The sequence below is a fragment of the Cibotium barometz genome, chromosome 15 (genome assembly GCF_041138505.1).
Source record: "Cibotium barometz isolate CiBa-2024 chromosome 15, ASM4113850v1, whole genome shotgun sequence".
In the NCBI taxonomy this organism is placed as follows: domain Eukaryota; kingdom Viridiplantae; phylum Streptophyta; class Polypodiopsida; order Cyatheales; family Cibotiaceae; genus Cibotium; species Cibotium barometz.
This window is the reverse complement of record NC_141060.1, coordinates 20450299-20467777: the sequence shown is the minus strand read 5'-3', so window position 1 is coordinate 20467777 and position 17479 is coordinate 20450299. Positions and strand designations below refer to the sequence as shown.

The window sequence follows — 17479 nt, the reverse complement described above, 5'->3', positions numbered from 1 at the left end:
ATCTCTTTCTGCTGGGCTGCACTAACCCTGTACGGTGGCCTATTGGGCGGACTAGACCCTGGAATAAGATCTATGGCGTGATCCTCTGGCCTCTCAGGAGGTAACTCTCCTGGTAAAGACTCTGAAAAGCAGTCTCTGAACGTATCCAAGAAAGCTTTTCTACCTTCGTCTAGTGTAGACAAATCAGTTTCAACTTCATTCACTTGCTTTGCAAAAACCAAGTACGCAGAAAGATGATTTTTCATTACTGAAGTTATAGCAGAAGCAGAAATAACTGGGACAGACTCTCCTTTCAGCTTCACATCCAAAACATGAGTCTTGTCCCTATGTACAATTGTGATTTTCTTGTTGAAAGCATCCAACACTGCATGTTTCCTATGACACCATGGAATTCCCAACAAGACATCACATCCTTCCAAGGGCATGATAAGAAACTCCTCTGTGTCCACATAACTCTGTATATGCATGCGAAGTTTGCCAAGTATAGGAGTGACAGGAACTGAATGCCCAGGGCATGCCAAATCAGCCTGTCCAACTGGTCCCATCTCTTCAGCACGAATTCCCAACTTGGCTGCCAATGCCGGTGAAATAAAGTTGGCTCGAGCACCAGGGTCAAAGAAAATCAGCACTGTAGCATCTCTGATTTTACCCCATGCTCTGCACAATTCTGTAGCATTATCACATGGCTGGTCACCAACCATGTCAGGTACCAATCCTGCACTCGGCATTGTCTTCTTCTTGGGTGGCCATTCTTTATCCTCGGCATCTTTTGCTGGCTGTTGTGGACATTTTGCAGCCATATGCCCTTTCTGTTCACAGATGAAACATTTCCCAGCTTGCATCAATGCCTTTCTCTCTTCAAATGACTTGCCATATAGTGGCCTCTTCTGTCCTTTGCCTTGACCAGCACTTTTCTGAGGTTGTGACTGCCAAGTCTTCTTCTCAAATGGCTTCTTTCTATAGAATGGTCTAGGTGAGAAATCCCTCTTCACAAGTGGTTCCTGTTTGCCCTGAGGTTCCTTATTCACTGTGCTCTTAAAGCCACGTGAACCTCCCTGTAGCAATGCATTAGCCATGTTTGCATTCTCAATGAGCTGAGTCATATTAGAAACATTGGTCTTAATGCAATAATCCCTGATTTCTTTGGGCAAACCACAGCAATACTTTTCTATTTGCTCTGACAATGGCACTGTCCTGTAAGAAGTTACTGGCAAGAGTGCATCCCAAAACTTCTTATTATACTCTTCCAAATTTACACAGTTGGCTGCATCAAGTTTGTGCCATGCTGTCATAACATCCACTTCAAAAGTATTTGTAAGCCAGGCAAAAGAGAACTGCTGTTTAAACTGAACCCATGTAGCAGGTGCTTGTCCTTGCATCAACAATGAGGTCCACCACTGTAATGCATTACCTTTCAAGAAAGTAGCAGCCTTCCGCACCTTAGAAGACTCTGTAAAGTTACCCCCAGTGTATGCTACATCAAACTGCTGAATGAAAGTCAGCGCTTTCAATTTGTCTTGCATCCCACTGAAAGTCTCAAACTTTACTGCTTGACCTCCTTCTTTGTAATCCTTTTGCACCTTTTCTGCATCAGTCCTTACTGCTCTTTGTCCACTAGGTTGAGAAAATTCAGCCACACTGACAGGTGCTGCGGGCCCCAAAGCTGGACTAAAATAAGTTTGAAATCCGGGCTGCACACCTATATTGGCATAAAGAGGGTTCACAGCTTCCATAGGCATCATTCCTGGTGACCCTCTTGACATCAATCCTGGCAAAACTGTGGGCGGTCTAGCCATGGCCTGGAAAACAGATCCACCACCAAAATAGCCAGGCTGGAAAGCAACGAATGGAGGAATGGTCGGCATGACCCTTTGCACATTACTTTCCTGGCCATTAAATGCATGTACCTGTGCCTGTGTAACATGCTGCACTGGATCAGCTGCCACTACTGGTGTCTGCTCTACATGCTGTGGCATCCTTGGCATTTGTTCTTGTGCCCTCTCAACTGCATGCTGAGATGATTCAGCCTGGGAATCCCCTGTCCTTGACTGCAAATACCTCTTCATCTTGGGATTCTTCACCAATTGTTCAAAGGTACCAACCATGCTCAGGAGTTGCGCATGAAATAAATCCTCTTGTTCCTGTTCTTCCTCTAACAAGACTGGCTGTACTACTGGCTCCATCCGAGCAGAGGCTGACACCTGAGCACCTGTCACCTCTATACGTTGTCTGCGAGTAGAAGAGGAACTCTCTTCGGCAGGGAGCTTGCCTTTCCCTTTGTCTGTCATACTTTCAACTAAAAGTTTAAGGGAACCTGTATCCAAAGAAAGAGACCGTACTCTTTCTCACCTGTAATCAGTTCTACCTCACTATGTGTGTCTCCTGTTCACCCAATCCAATCCGTGTCCGGGCTCTTGCAGAAAAGAGGACCCTATCCCGGCAATGGAACCATAAAACCGGTCTATGGACACATAAAGCGGTAGTTCATTCACAAATAACCTGGACTTACTGAGACACACATTCACAGAATCCTCGCTCCCTCGCTCAACAACACATTGGCCCCGAAGTCCGGCGCCCCTTGCGGTATTTCTTTATTGTTAAAAGGTTGGAAATTACAAAGCACTCTACTTACATCAGCTGAATTTTACAAATTCTAGAAGAATTTTGCCAGCATAACTGCATTAAAACTGTTCCATAACATCTCAGAATGAATCCCAACTGACAGGCTCACTTCCATAGGCATCAAGCTACCCAATGGAGTCCAAAACATCACAATTCAGCTTGCTGTAATTTTCTGCACAGGCCTGTTTTCAGCTCTGTTTTCAGCCCAAAATAACCCTTGTACTGTCCTGAAGGACTAAAGCAAAGTCCTACTGCATTTTGGCATCAACCGGGCAACATAACAGCCCAAAAACAGCACCTAAACAGTGCTGAAACAGCATTGTTTTGAAGAGGTTATTACCCTCTTCTGTCCCTGCTTTGGTGTAGGAACCAACTACACCTGTTCCTCTTCAAGGAGGCAACTAGCCTTTGCATATAAGCATGAAATTCACACAATTGTACCTGATTTTATCTGATGAAAGCATTTCCATAGTCTGCAAGAGAGAGAAAGAGAGAAAGAGGCGGTGGGGAGCAAGCTCAACCCTCAATTCCTGAGTTGTAGGGCAAGGGAGTGCACCACCATAGCTGTTTTTCTTGCCACAAAACACCACGATGGCTGCAAAATGAGCCTCCTTCCCCAAATTCCCACGCTTCCCTCTTCTCTATGAGGAAAATGCACCAAAATTTGACACTTGGCATATTTTTAAGCCTTTTCCACATGCAATCTTCCAGGCTAAAAATCTCCTAACTGGTTCACATTCTCACAACAGTCCTTTGTCAGCTTTTGGTCCCCTTGACATTCCGCACAAACTGACGCGAACACTTTTCAATTCCGACACTGCCAAAAATAGCAGTTCCCTAAATTTTAGGGATGATGTCATCTGCATTCCTTTTGGTCTCCTGACCATCTTTGACCACTATGGTCACTTCAGAATTTGCTTAGAATTCAAGATACATTCACATTTCGATGGCGGCCACTTACTAGTGTAAACTGGCCTATACCCTCATTCAGTGGCCATGTCCTGGACACTGTCGTTCATCTTTCAGTGCCCATGTCCTGGACACTGTCATTCATCTTTCAGTGCAGTTCTCAGGCTTAGCCAACCACTGGTCCAAAGTCCCACTGGCTGACCCATTCTGACATTGCAATGGCCCAAGCCCTTCCAAGAGATCCCGGGGGAAAGCAACAGCAACCAAAGAGAAAGAAAAGAAAAATATATATTTATAAAGAAATGTAAATAAGGAAAACAACTGCAAAAAGTTTCACCTCCTGGTGACAGAACCTGCGGATGACAAACTTCCACTTGATCGAGCACTCTTCGTCTGTCCAACCGCCCATGAAAAAACATTGCAAGCTTTTGAGTATATCCTCTGGTAAGCCCACGAGAAGAACACTCTACACAATGGCCAAGCAAAAATCCGCTATCCAAACTCCAGCCACTACTGCATCGGCTTAGATGGAGCACAAGAATTGCTTGCACCAGCACCTTGAAGAAAGAAAGGAAAACCAAGAACAATACTCCTTAGAAACACCGCACCAAATTTGTATCCATTAGTACTACTCGGCACTGGTATGTCTAAACCACCCATGTCCTGTGGAACATACTCCAAACAACTTATTTGCTGTACTAATTCTTTTTATTTGCAACTTCCCTTAGTGCTAGGCTTCATTATGGTTGAGTCTGCCCTGCATCTCCGGAGGTTTGACAGAAACTCAGTACGAAGGGCTTTGTGTGAATATATGCTGTTATGTGTGTGTGTGTGTGTGGAGTGCGTGTGTGAGAGCATATCTTGATACAGTGTTCTACACCCACTATTGGGCATTGATGACGTTAGTGGGGATGTCGTAGTATCTAGTCCATACTATGCATGATGGAGTTGATAGTTATATAGTCTTGTGGGTTGACTACCATGAGTAGATAACATGCACGTTCCTAAAAGGTGAATTTGGGCATGTTCTTGGATTCATCTAGGTATATATATATACACATCCGTTGATACACCAAAGTCAAAACCCCGGTTGTTGTCGGTCAGTCTCCAAGAAATATATGTATTGTGAAGATACACTAATTGGTCTATCCTCCTGGGACGAAGACAAAGTTGATAACATGTCCTTTTGTGGTGCCTCCATGACATCAGACACTTGAGATGCTCCACCCAATGCAAATGGTAGGTGAGAAGAGTCCTCCTGAACGACCCCAGAAACTGAAGCGACCGCCATTGAAGCCACAGAATGCAGACGGCAACTGTGAAGACTCTCCCTTAAAGACCTGGTTGAAAGCTTCCTCTGCTCGTACCTATTCCCTGATGCAATGAAGCACCATGGGTGTGTGCTTAAACCTAGAACTGAAAAAAGTTGAGATGGGCACAGATGCATCTCCTTCACACTCATCCTCGAGTTCTAAAGAAGCCTCGTCCTGAGATTGCTCCTTTGGTTATGATGAAGCCTCCTCCTCGTATTACTTCTCCAAGGTCTTTGGACAATACTTAGCGATGTGCTCTGTGGAGTCACAATAAAACCACTCTCCAGCTGCCATCTTGGTGCGACGCTCTTGAGAGCCCCTGTTGTTGAGCCCAAGACTTGGAACTCTCCCGCATCTTCAGGGTTGTAGCAAGACGATCCGCATTTGAAAGATCACGGGACCGATGTGCATGAACGTTTGCGTGCGAAGACGTATCAAACCATCCACAAATCGTCCAACTTGGTTCGATCGTCAGATGGTCCTTGGGAGCATCAAAAAAAGTTTTAGAAATGAGCTAGTGAGTCGGTTATTGATTCACCATATTTTGCATAAAATGCTCCCACTTTTTCTTTAATTCACACTGGTAATCCATGTGAATAAACGGTTTTAAGACTGCCTTGGGGCAATCATCCAAGCGAGTCATGCAGTGGTGCCTAAGGTGGTCTTCCCACCACAAGAGAGCGGCACTTGTCAAAGCCGTACCCACCAAATGGAGCCGAAAAATATATGAACCACCTGCTACCAACTTGACAGCCATGTCGCGGGTCCAATTGGTAACTACTTCTTTGTCCATCTTTCCATTGAGCTTGGGAGGCTTGAGAAGCTTCAATGATTGAGCTCGTTCCTCATGAGGTATGGAGGAAGAACTTGGCAAATAGCTCGGCAAACTGGTAGTCCCTCGACGTCAAGCCGGTGAAGACGAGCGGGAAAAAGCAGAGAGGGACTCCGTGAAGGAGACCGTTGGTGACGTGAACAGCGTCTCTCTTGTCAACTGCATGCATGTGTAGAATGATTACTCAGCGAAGCTCATCGAGTACATCCTTGTTTGCATCCAAAGGAGTGAAAAATCCTTCTCCAAAAAGTTTTGCCATTTCGTCCTTGGAATCGTCCAACACTTGCTTTGAAGCATGGTGTCGACTATGTGCATGTGTAGAATGATGACTGAGCGAAGCTTATCGAGTACATCCTTGCTTGTGTCCAAAGAAGTGAAAAATCCTTCTCTAGAAAGTTTTGCCATTTCGTCCTTGGAATCGTACAACACTTGCTTCAAAGCACGGGCCCTTGTAGATTCTAGATCCGGAATACTAGGTGCTTGAGGTGCCGATTGCATCATGTCGAGATAGGCAGATATAGCCTCCATTTTAGCCGCTGCATGCTTTCATGCTGAGAGGCAAATCAGTGAGTTGTGAATCCATGACAAATATTAAGTGATCAAGGATTGGGTGAACCTTGCGAGATCAGGTAAGGGTTTGGTGGAGTAGGCAAGCACAATATACCCCAATGAACCCATGTGCAATGATGAGAAGGGATGAGGTAAAGGTTTGGTGGGGTAGGGAAGCACAGTATACCCCAATTAACCGGGGTGCAATGAAGAGAAGGGATGAGGTAAGGGTTTGGTGGGGCCGGGAAGCACAATATACCCCAATTAACCAGGTGCAATGAAGAGAAGTGATGAGGTAAGGGTTTGGTGGGGCAAGGAAGCACAATATACCCCAATTAACTAAGGTGCAATGAAGAGAACCCAAATATTCACTTTTCCCAAACCTAAACTGTGCACTCTTGGAATCTAAGTGCTGTACCCTATCCGAGTAGTCAACGCACATGAGTGCTTGAAAAGAGAAAAAAATTTGCAGGTTCTCTAGGCTTTGATACCAACTATAGATCGATTGCGCCTATGTGCTAGGGTTTTCCAGAGATAGAAAGAAGAGTGCAACAGAATCACACATACGAGTCCCAAACTACTGGTGTGTATTATGTACAAGAAAGAAGCAATACAATTGAAATTCAAGTACAAGATGTGGCTGAGAAGACATCGAACACAGCCTTGTGACCTACCAGACACTCATGGCCAGCACTTAACCTACAGAGAAACTCTCTGTGAAGAGCATATGAATATGACGATTTGGCTATCCACGCATATGTATGCACGAATGCTCCTAGTTGGGCAATTTTAGAGCTGTTGGCCTGTTTTTATACTCCACGACTGCTTCATGTGAGACCATGACTGTTGAAGTGCTGGTGGTCGACTGCTTCTATGCTTGGCCACCTTGACACGTGTGGCCTTTCTGCCACTTCTTGCCCTTCTCCTTTTGCTTGCTGCCATTGCTGCCCATAGGCTGGCTGCTTGCTGTACAACAGCCATGTGCATGGTAGAGGTGGGTGAGGTGTACTGCATCAATCATCCGCCGATGCATTGCCTAATAAATCTTGCCCATGTAGCCAATGAGGTGATAGCTCAAGTGGTGGAGATGTTTGTCTAGGACTAGGAAGCTCAATAGATTGACAATAGGCAAGCAAACTAGAATTTCACTTCAGGCCAGCACTTCTCTTGCATGATAGCATTAAAGCACAGTTGTCTCAAGGCTTGCTATCATTTTCTTCAACGCAAGTCTCATTCTGAAGAGCCTTCCCCTTCCAAGATATGAAAATAGAAAAACAAATAAGCTTCAAAACCAAATTAAAAACAACAAACTAAACTCATTTTTCAAAACAATGCTAAGGAGTAGTGATGACATGTAATAAATGTGAACATCTCTGTGCGTGGATCAATTGTGTTTTAGCCCAAGGCAACTTGCCGATATTCTTTAGCAAGCTGTGTAGGCAATGTGCCATGCATGGACTCCATGTGATACATGGATACCTTTGCTCTAATATTGCCCTTGCAGATTTGTTTGTGCTCACTAAATTTGAGACCTTTTATACAACATTTTGTGGAGTTACATCTCCATTGCCTCACTCCACATTTCACAAAGGATAGGTGCTGTCTTTTGGTGCACACCATATTCTGTGGACTTACTGTACAAAGCCTTGCCCCGGCATGATGCAAGGATATGCTCCAAAGAGTGGTTGCATAAGTCACTCCAGCCATAACCCATCAAGGATACACCATAGATGCCCCATTTTTCCTTCATGGGAACTTTTGTAGAACACTCATGTCTATGTGCTAGGGATTGAGAGTAAAGCACACATACAAGTCCTAAAAGTAATGTTTCCAACTGAATTCTTGAAAATAAGGGAGATATGGCTGAGTGAAAAGGTCAACTACAGTCCTGTGACCCACATAATACTTGTGGCTAGCACTTTGGCCACAGAGAAATCCAATACTCAAAAATGGAGATGACTCTAGTGATTTGCCAACATGCGTGTATATATAGCCCCTTATTATGTTGGTCGGTCATTATAAAATGTTGTGGGCCTGGTCACGGCTGCTGGCTCCTACAGGCCACCAGTCATGTGTACCTGCAGGTAAGGTGTGTCACATTCTTCCCCACTTGCATTGTAGCTGCCCTTACATAAAGTGCCCTCTGATAGAAAGAAAAGATCCAAGCAAAGCTCATCCACGGTTTCCAAGATCTTGAATACTATGAGACCACTTTGCGTCCAATGGAAAGGTTCACTCACCACGTCAACACAAAGACTTGCGAAGAAATGTGGGGATAACCAACTCTTGTTTGATCAAGCACTTTCCGTTTGTCCAACCGTTTATGAAGAACACAGTAGTATCCTCCTGTAGCTCACAGAAAGCAAGGTCATAACCATGGCACAACAATTGGGGAAGTCGGAAGGTGAGAAGCTGAAATAGTTTCTACCTATGCACACTGACACACTGGCTCATCATCAATGCCATACTTGTATTGAATTAGTACCTTTTTTAAGGAATATTTGTTGTACACAGTGACCCCATTGTGAGCGGCGAGCCCCAGTCCAAGGACATGGCATGCACGAGCTACATAGGTCTTTTCAAGCTTTAGGTGTTACAGTCTGTCACCTAGCATAGCATGCATATAGAAGCATTTAGGTTTAGTGAAGGATTAGACTCTAGGCCAGCCCACGGGGCCAGCCTATGTACCTTTCCTCGTAGTCCACCATGGGCCACACCTAAGAGAGGCATGCAAGGGGCCTAAGACCCGGTTGGCAGCCCGACAGGGCTTGGGCAACCAGGCGACCTGGATAGATAGCAATCAGCCAGCAGGAATGAGCAGGCACACTACTCATGTGAATGATATCTGATTTGCAGCATTTAATGCGTAATATTCAGCAGTCGTGAGCAGGTGCACCACACGTGTGAAATGATATCTGATTTGCAGCATTTAATGCGTAATATTCAGCAGTCGTGAGTAGGTGCACCACACGTGTGAAATGATATCTGATTTGCAGCATTTAATGCGTAATATTCAGCAGTCGTGAGCAGGTGCATCACACGTGTGAAATGATATCTGATTTGCACCCACTATTGGGCACTGATGACGTTAGTGGCTATGTCGTAGTATCTAGTCCATACTATGCATGATGGAGTTGATGGTTTATTGTCTTATGGATGACTACCATGAGGTTATAAATTGCACTTTCTTATAAGGTGAATTTGGGCATGTTCCTGGATTCATCTAGGTATATCTTTATGCTATATTAGTGGACATGCAAATTTCACATTGTGAAGATTTCATCCAAGTTGCAGCCAGTTGATATTGTGTTGATTCTTTCTATCTTTGGTGGTGCATATGCCCTATCGACTACCTTTTTGTTGTATTAATTCTTTCTATTTGTTATGATCCTTGGTGCTAGGCTTCATTATGGCTGAGTTTGCCTATATCTCCTGAGCTCTGACAGAAAATGACAGAAACTTAGTACACAGACCTTTGTATGAATATATGTTGTGTGTGTGTGTGGGAGCATATATTGATACCAAGTTCTACACCCACTATTGGGCACTGATGACGTTAGTGGGGATGTCGTAGTATCTAGTCCATACTATGCATGATGGAGTTGATGGTTTATTGTCTTGTGGATGACTACCATGAGGTTATAAATTGCACTTTCCTATAAGGTGAATTTGGGCATGTTCCTGGATTCATCTATATATATATATATATAAATAATGCGTGATATATATATAAATTGCACTTTCCTATAAGGTGAATTTGGGCATGTTCTTGGATTCATTCATCTATATATATATATATATATATATATATATATTTAATGCGTGATATTTAGTAGTCGTGAGCATTTGTTGTGGCCGACATTAGCTTATTTGGACCGACCAGCAGTAGAAACCCATATGTAAGCAGCCCCTCAGCCCTTGCACAAATCATCTCATTCCTTCTAGAATTCAATCATAGATAAGTGCATAAGTATGTGTGCTTGAGACCTTGGTGTTGTGGATACATCTCTCAACCAAGCACTGGAGTGCTTCAGTCACAAGGCAGCCCGAAGCTATCTTCAGCGGTTAGCATGCAATGTTGCATCTCCCTCAGCAGATCTAGGTGGTGCGGAGTGTAACATGCAACTCATATGATAGCAGATCTAGGTGGTGCGGAGTGTAACATGCAACTCATATGATCCTGTAACGTAACAACAAGACCTTCTTTATACCTTTATGTTAGTGAGCACGAAGCAATCCACTTTTATCTTTATTCATAGGAGATAGACCTGAAGAGAGAGAGAATGTAGAGACGACACCAGATTAGGTCCCAATCTACCTACTTAAGGGCCCCCTCCCGCAAGCAGGAGTATTTGCTTTATTACTTTGGAGAACTGTTGTTACAATGCAAAAAACTTACTGAAGATGATTGACGGAGGAATGCTAAACGTAGGGACGATGTAGACCAAACGTCTGCAGAACCATCAAACGGCTTGAAGACAACTATGAAGCTACTTCGGAGAGCCTTAAGCACACCGCCCCACTAGAACTGCTGTTATCCTCCATGGCCTTAACAACTCCTCCTTTAGGAATCTCCTTGTCGTACTAGTGTTGGACTTTCTGGTGAGTTCCAAGCTTGGGACTCTCTTCTGTCTCGAGGGCCGTAGCAAGTCAAATTGGATTTGAAAGATCACAGGGCAGATGTGCACGAACATCTGCATGCAAAGATGGTTTCAAACCATCCACAAAATGTTCAACTTGCTTTGATCATGGACGGTCCTTGGGAGCATGAGCAAAAGCTTCTAGAAATGTGCTAGGTAGTTGGTGACCTGATTACCTTGCTTGTGGGCAAAGCGCTCCCATCGTCGTTGAAACATGAAAGAGAACTTCAAAGCCTAGTGCCTAGGTCCTATAGGCTAAGAGAGAGGAGCTTCAAGGCTCAAGCTGAATTTTGAAAGAGAGGCTAGAGTTCACAACCTAGGATCTACGATCTAAGGAGTAGTGTCTACAAAAGACTTGAAGAGCCTATGAGACCATGAATAGTACAAGGATATTAGCGCCATGGAAAAACTAAGGAAAGAATGTGAAAGCTTAAAACTGAAACATGACTCTATAAGCCTCTTGATGGTGGCAGATGTGGCTATGGTGAGGGCATGTCATGTCGTTGGAAAATCTCATGGATCTGTCTCTGTGTAATGGAGATCCTCGGTGCTTTGGGTCGAGGGCGCATTGCGCGTAGGATGGAGTAGGCCTGCCCACTTAATACTCCTTTGGGACGCGAATATGGCCCCCGTGCACGGTTGGTATGAGCTGACGTTGATGCGGTGATGTTAGCGCGGGTGGCTGATATGGATGCTTGTGCCGTGAAGAAATCAGTCATGGATCTGTGGGTGACGTCTTGTATACAGTATGGGCTGGCCTTATCTCTTAGCATGTCCTCTCAATATTCGGTCCCTATGTCGTCTGAGCTCTATCATGTACATCCCGAGACATCTCTGGTCCTCATAGTGCATCACCCGTGCGAGTGGCCCGAAAGACCCAAGGGCTCTATGAGACCAAAACGTGATACAATACTACCCTCCTTAAAAGAAAAAAACAACTGCTGCTAGTGCCCGTAGTATAAGCCCATGGCATTGTGTGGGAGTGAGCCTCGCAACAATCACGTGACGATAATACCGTTCTCGGACAATACATATCTGATTGTTGAAAGGATGTCTGGCCTTTGTGATGAGTGTGTGCCATGGCATCAGATAGTATCTTGGATATGCATTTGTGCTCTCAGCCCAGATCTGGCTGTCTCCACTCTCAACTGATGGGATGAGGTGCGGATCTGTCCAATCGCACACAACACCCCAAATGAGAGATGTGTATCCATGTAGTGGGGAGTTGGGACGTATGATGAAGCCGTCCTCCATCATGTGGAGAAGATGGTCTCTATAGAAAGTCATCTTCGTCCCTAGGGGTTGGAGGGGTGGATGCTAGGTCCTCTGACATCCAATCTCACAATGTCCTTCCTAATCACCCTGTTCAGTTTTGTGCAGCTGAGAGCAAAGGAAGGGGCCTCTATGCTGTACTGGAACTGTGGGAGTGCCCCCATTTGCAAGCAATGCCTCTCAAGTGAGCCCAGAGCTGCATACCGTCGCATCAATCTAGTTTCAGCTGGCCCGGAAAAAGTGATCCCAAGATATACATGAGAGGCCACATACTACACGGGCTGCTCACTATATGTAAACTAAGGTGCGGATCTGCCTACCCAATGTGGGGATGTGTTAAAGATCATAGCCTTGGTCTTCCCAATGTTCACTGTGAGGTCCTGATCCTCGCAAAAAAGCCAGTAATGCATCCAAGTGCCTCTGCAGCCCCTCTGGTGAATCAGATATAAGGACAATGTGATCTGCATACAATAAGATAGGTATCAAGACTCCTGCCAGTTGTGCTCCTGGTCCTCCCTGTAAAGAAAGAAAGAAGAAAGAAAGTTGTATTAACGTCTTCAGAAGATCTATGAGACCAAAATGATGTGTACATAGTGTCCATAAAATCTCGTCATGGATGAAATAAGGAAAAGCAACAGTAAACTAAAACTGAAAACTGAAAGCTAAGACTTTGAGATTATACAAGATGAAAAATTTAGATCCTACCATGCCAAGTATAGGGTACAATTAGTGATGGGATATGGGAAAGCTGAATAAAAACAATCAATCAACCCTATATGCTGGGCAAGAGCCCATCCGGGATGTCCATCATGGGTGATACAAGAAGGCTAGAGCTGTTGATAGTCTGCTGTGAGGATGAGGCTGCTCGATGGCGGGCCAAGATCTCTTAAATCTGGGGCTGACGAGCTGGGGTAAGTTCGTCCGACGGGACGAGGGTGTCCAGCTCTCTGGAGTGCGTGCTCGATCTGATGTGACCCCCTTGGGCCTACTGCGAGGGGGCACATGGTATAGGCTCTTGTATCCACTGTGATGGGCTGTGGTGCCTCCCTATCCACCCTTTTAGGCTGGAAAAAACTGGTGATGGTAAATTGAGAGGGGGGCTGTTGAGGGCGAGGACCTCTGAGTAGGGACCCTGTGTCAGCTGAGCTCTAGTAGAAAGAGTCCTGGGCACCTCTGATCTGGGTACTCCATGATCCCGGATAAGGGTCCAAAGCCCACTTTGAATAGATAGTGAAATCTCCCTCTCATCTCATAGTAGACTAGGCACTGGCAAACATAGTGCTCCTCCGACTCAACCCCCATTTGACAGAGTCTACCTGTCCTGTCCTCTCTTGGTATCCGCTCAGCTTTGCCAGTCTCTATCCTTAGTCTATGGGATGATACCCTAAGCGGGCTAATGGCTATCCTCATAGCATGGGACATGAAGGCATCGAGATAACTTGGTCTCTGTATGAAACCATCTATTGTGAATCTCAAGAAATGATCCTTGTAAAACTGCATCTTGGTACGGGGAATTCGATCATATTGAAATGGAGAGCTGGTCCATCTGTAATCCATGTGCCTAAAACCAGGGGAGTACTGTGCCATACCAAGATGAATGCTCACCTCCGGCCATTCTCTACGGTGATGACTGCATTGCAAGTTGGGGAGTCGAAGTGGATCCATCTTCCTCACCCTGTGTATGTAAGTTAACTGCTTGGAACATGGCGTCCATCAACATAGTAGGTGCAACAAACTCTGCTTGGATGATCTGGTGCTTACTGCGTATCATCTGTGATAGTCTCATGATCTGAGGACACTCTATGCGCTACCATTCTGTCGGGGATAAATTTGGTGCCCACAAGGGAGCTGCTTACATAAGTGGAGAGAGAGAGAGAGAGAGAGAGAGAGAGAGAGAGAGAGAGAGAGATATTAACGTCTACAAGAGGCCAAAGTGGCCTATGAGACAAAAGTACCAATACATTGAAAACTTAAGGAAACTAAATGTCCCGAGTAGAAAATGAAAAGCATAAATTGAAAAACAACTAGCTATAACATGTGGCCAAAGAGAGAGAGAGAGAGAGAAAGAAAGAAAGATATATTAAGCGTCTACTAAAGACCCAATGGGCCTATGAGACCAAAGTGATACAATAATGTCCACGGCATATCTCGTCATGGAATGGAAAATAAAACAGAATGAAAACATAAATATAGCTATCTCACTGGGGTGATACAAAACTGTCCATGGAAACTCGTCATGGAATACTGAGAACATAAAAACATGGGAGCAACCTCAGGTCCGAGTAGATGGTATACCGCTCTCCAAAATGTCAAGCATGGGGCTGGCCGAGAGGTTTTCCTTAGCTATGTCACGTGGAAAGGTAGCTCGATATGGCGGTGGAGCATGTCCTGGATCTGGAATTGATGAGGTGATCGTGGCCGACGGGGGGGGGGGGGGGGGGGGGGGGGGGGGTCAAGGGCGTTGGGCACGCTGGAGTGCAGAGGCTCGGTCCGAGGTAACTCCTCTCGGGCGAGGTAGGTTCGGAGAAGCTCGTGGAGGGTCCACAAGATCCACTGTGTTGGTGTCCTCCACCTCCTGGGTTCGGAAGAAACTGGTGATGGTTGGCTGTCGAGGGAGGGGGCGGGGTGGCTGGGGCCTGTGTCTCAAGAAGGTGTCCTTGTGTTTGCGGAGCTCGAGCAGGAAGAGGCCCAGGCAACGCTGGTCCTGGAAGTCAATGATCCTGGAGAGTGGACCGAATCCCTCACGAAATAGACAGTGAAACCTCTCGCGGATCTCATAGTATACTGGGCAGCGACATATGTAATGCTCCTCCGTCTCAACTTCTGTGTGGCATAGTCGGCAGATCCTCTCCTCTCTGGGTGTCCCCACGAGCTTCCCGGCTCTGAAGATGCACTCAGCTCTACCTGTCTCCACTCTGAGGCGGTGGGAAGAAACCCGTATCTGGCCAATCGCAATCCACATGGCATGGGACATGTTGAACACTCAAGTAGCCCGGCTGCTGGATGAATCCATCCTCATTGAGTGTGACTCTGTAAAAGTGCATCTTGGTGGGGAGCTCCGGGGGTGTGATCCATGTGCAATGTGTGTAGAGGCTAAGAAGATCTGACCGGATAACCTGGTTGGTATCCTCGTGAGACAGCCGGAAAAAAGGGGAGTCCAAACTGTACTGAAGGGGGGGTAGGCGGTCCATGCCATCCACATCTACATCGATGAGCATCCACTGCTAGGGGGCGGCGGTTCCGATACTGCTCAAGAGAGAAAGAAAGAAAGATATATTAAGCGTCTACTAAAGACCCAATGGGCCTTTGAGACCAAAGTGCTACACTAATGTCCATGGCATAGCTTTGGGCCCTTATCGCGGATCATGGAGTATTGATATTTTGGAGAGTTGTATACCATCTATTGCGGGCTGATGCTCCTCCCTCATGTTCCATGTTAGAGATTCCATGGATAGTTTTGTATCACCCCAGTGAGATAGCTTTGTTTTGTTTCTATTTTATTTTCCGTTCCATGATGAGACCTCTGAATAGACAGTGAAATCTCCCTCTGATCTCATAGTAGATTGGGCATTGGCAAACATAGTGCTCCTCTGTCAAGCCTCCAGGATCTCCCTGTAAGGCAAACCTACAAAAACAAACCGTAAACCATGAAGGAGGTGCAGGCATACTCGCCACCCAACCATGACAGCCGTGAGCGAGGCTCAATCTTGGCTGTCCCCACCGAGCCACAAGCTAGAGCGTCATACTCTCGTGAGTGCCCTGCCATCGTCCTCATCCGATGTCCTCTACCACCCGGGATTGTCCCCCAAGGACGACGGCCTCCTGCGCGATGGTGCTCCTGCTCCATGCGCTTTGCACTTCTGTGCTCCATCTGTCGGTGAGTACCCCTTCCCCCAATAAATAGAGAAGGAACGCCCAAAAAGCACACGCTATCAATAGCGGACCAAAAAGCACATGTCCGCCCACATCATATTACACTCTAGCTTGCCAATCTGCCTGCCCCTAGCGTGCACATGACATACTCCCCTGTCAAGCCTCTAGGATCTCCCCATAAGGCAAACCTACAAAAACAAACCGTAAACCATGAAGGGGGTGCATGCATACTCGCCACCCAACCATGACAGCCGTGAGTGAGGCTCACAATCTTGGCCGTCCCCACCGAGCCACGAGCTAGAGCGTCATACTCTTGTGAGTGCCTTGCCATCGTCCTCATCCGGTGTCCTCTACCACCCGGGGTTGTCCCCAAGGACAATGGCCTCTTGCGCGATGGTGCTCCTGCTCCACGCGCTCTGCACTCCTGCGCTCCATCCGTCGGGGTGTGTCCAACTAGTACAATAAATAGGGAAGGAACGCCTAAAAAGCACACGCTATCAATAGCAGACCAAAAAGCACATGTCCGCCCACAACATATCACACTCTAGCTCACCAATTTGCCTGCCCCTAGCGTGCACATGACATCCTCCGACTCAAACCCTGTCTGACAGAGTCTACATGTCCTATCTTCTCTGGTTATCTGCTCAGCTCTACGAGTCTCTATCCTCAATCTTTGGGATGATGCCCTAAGCTGGCCAATGGCTATCCTCATAGTTTGGGACATGAAGACATCGAGATGACCTGATCTCTAAATGATCTCAGGAAATGATCTCTGTAGTACTGCATCTTGGTAGGCAATGGGCCTACTGGTGTGATCCACGTGTGTATAGCCCCAGAAGATCGTATCGGATCACCCGGTTCCTATCCTCATGTGTAAGCTTAATGTATGGGGAGTATAGATCATACTGAAATGGAGGGAGTTGGTCCATTTGAATGAAGATCATACTGAAATGGAGGGAGTTGGTCCACGTGTGTATAGCCCTAGAAGATCGTATCGGATCACCCGGTTCCTATCCTCATGTGTAAGCTTAATGTATGGGGAGTATAGATCATACTGAAATGGAGGGAGTTGGTCCATCTGAAGTCTATGTGCCTGAAACCAAGTGAGTACTGTGCCATAGCAAGATGGATGCTCGCCTTTGGCTGCTATTTGCTGTGATGACTAGTGTGCAAGTCGGGGAAGTCCAAGTGGATCCATCTTCCTCACCCTCTATATGTAAGTGATTGGCATAAGAGTCGCAACAAACTCTGCTTGGATGATCTGTGGGTGACATATGGTTTGCTGCGTATTGTATCGTCCATGATAACATCATGATTTGAGGATGCTCTACGTGTTGCCAATCTGCCGGGGATAAATTTGGCTCCCAGAAGGGAGCTGGATACATAAGTGGCGGGGTGACTAGGGTGTCAAAGCCAACCCTTTGTCCTTGGCACGTGAAAATGTGCCTGGAAACTCTGCCTCTCCAATA

The 17479-nt window shown here is 46.0% G+C and overlaps 1 protein-coding gene across 3 annotated transcripts in view; it reads left to right on the top strand.

Annotated features, from left to right (window-relative positions):
* LOC147631042 (uncharacterized) overlaps positions 1-17479 on the top strand; it is a 65764-nt gene that overhangs the window by 24852 nt on the left and 23433 nt on the right. The gene's annotated exons all lie outside the window — the stretch shown is intronic.